We start from the raw sequence: 2,203 nt of genomic DNA, 5'->3' as shown, positions 1-2,203 counted from the left end.
TGACTCCCCCAGATGCCTGGAGAGCATCAACAGAGAGTTTCCTGCTAGCAAAGGCACATAAGGGTCACTGTGGCCAAATCTGCCCGCTGAATGGGCCGGTCAAGTGGTTGATTTCATATGGATTTAGGGGGGTTATAAGTGGTCTGGCCACATTAAAAACAAAACTAAACAAAAAACCCGACTTAATTCAATTCTTTTAGGCTCCTAGAGGGTGAAACCAAGCAGGTAGTGCTTTTGCATCTTGGTCCTAACATAAACATTAACAATCTTTCTTAAATATTCATATTTTATAATGATTAAATACAGTAACAACTAGTCTACCAGATTATGGAACAAAATATAATCACGCAACACCTTTTGGGACTTTGAATGTATCTTTCTTAGTGTCTTGGAATGAACTGCGCATATTGTCAGCTCAATTACAATTTTATTTTGTAAGATTCTTTATTACTAAAAACAGTGTACCATTGACTAATGAAAAGGTACCCTCAATTCCAGTTTGAGTTTCTGCTGACATCTCTCTGCTTTACTTTTGGTTCTAAATTGCAGTGTAGTATTATGTGCTATAATAGCTGCCAACTGCCACGTGCCCCACATCCAACTCTTCTCCCCCTTTCACTTATCTATTTGTAAGAATAATAAGGGTATGTCTACACTACCCCGCTAGTTCGAACTAGCGGGGTAATGTAGTCATCCGCACTTGCAAATGAAACCCGGGATTTGAATTTCCCAGGCTTCATTTGTATGAAGCTGGCCGGCGCCATTTTTAAATGCCAGCTAGTTCGGACTCTGTGCCGCACGGCTACACGTGGCACAGACTAGCTAGTTCGGATTAGGTTTCCTAATCCGAACTAGCTAGTCCGTGCCGCGTATAGCCGCGTGGCACGGAGTCCGAACTAGCAGGCATTTAAAAATGGCGCCGGCCGGCTTCATGCAAATGAAGCCCGGGAAATTCAAATCCCGGGCTTCATTTGCAAGTGCGGATGACTACATTACCCCCGCTAGTTCGAACTAGCGGGGTAGTGTAGACATACCCTCAGAGACTAAAGTGATGGGAGGTTTGTCTGAGAGAGGCGGGCAGGACTAGTGCCATCGTTTTGAAAGTGCTTTGAGAGAGGACAGGTGTTTTGTATGACGTTCTTATTAAAACCAATTTTTTATGATTTATTGTAAATTTCAGTCAGCTAATCTGATTGGCTCTTTACCATTGTAGGCTCTTCAGGACTATTCTCAAATAAGGATTGGCATCACAGAGCTCATTAATAGAATTTAGGAGGCAAACAGATTTATGCAATGTTTTCTTCCACAAGTCACAACATCTGTACTTATTTCTCTACAGTCTTAGTTAAATCACACTGAAGCTGATTCTGTTGTCATCTACACAGCTTGTGTGTGTAAACACTGTAATTTATGTAAGTGGCTCATCTCCTTCCCATAAATTATGATGTGTTAGTAAAACACTATGTAAACTGAGGTATTAGTCTCTATGTAGTCTGGCTTCAGACTGCTCTCCAACCCAGCTTCTTCTGCTAATCTAGTAGGCCACTGCTTCTTGCAGCTTTTATCGGTTAAGAATGGCAAACTGCAGCCATTGAGTGCCTGCGGATGCTCAGGTAAACAAACCATATCTCAACCCACCAGTGGCTAACTCTGATGAACCAGGTTCAGCCTGTGGGCCAGAGGTTTCTCACCCTTCCCCAGATCAACCTTCCTGTACTCCACCCAGCCATCTGTTTTCAAACCTTACCTGACCATATAACTTTTCTCACTTACCCATAACTTTTAATTGAGGTGTTAATTTATTATTCATCTTTCATTTTTTGTTTTGTTTCACAACAGTTGTAAAATAAAGTCTTGGGAACTGGTTCTGATTTGTACCAGTGTAAATGAAAGCAGCATATGGTCCAGCGAGACACAATGCAGTAATGTCAGAATCAAATCACAATTTTGTATTTGCAGTTATAACACCACTGGTGAAATTCTACACTAATATACACTGGTATAATTTTTAATGCAATAGCTTTGAAATCAGTGGAGTTACATCACATCTTGTCATCTTTCACTAGGCAGTCCTAAATCCTGTAAGATAATTGTATGTGCAAAATAACAGATTTCATTATTTGTGCCTTTAATTTGCAGAGTTCAACAAGTTCCCATCCTATCTACTAGTGCAGACAGGATCCAGACAGCTGCTGGTACTTTA

This window comes from Pelodiscus sinensis, chromosome 1 (assembly GCF_049634645.1).
Source record: "Pelodiscus sinensis isolate JC-2024 chromosome 1, ASM4963464v1, whole genome shotgun sequence".
NCBI lineage: Eukaryota > Metazoa > Chordata > Testudines > Trionychidae > Pelodiscus > Pelodiscus sinensis.
Note: the sequence above shows the minus strand (reverse complement) of the source record.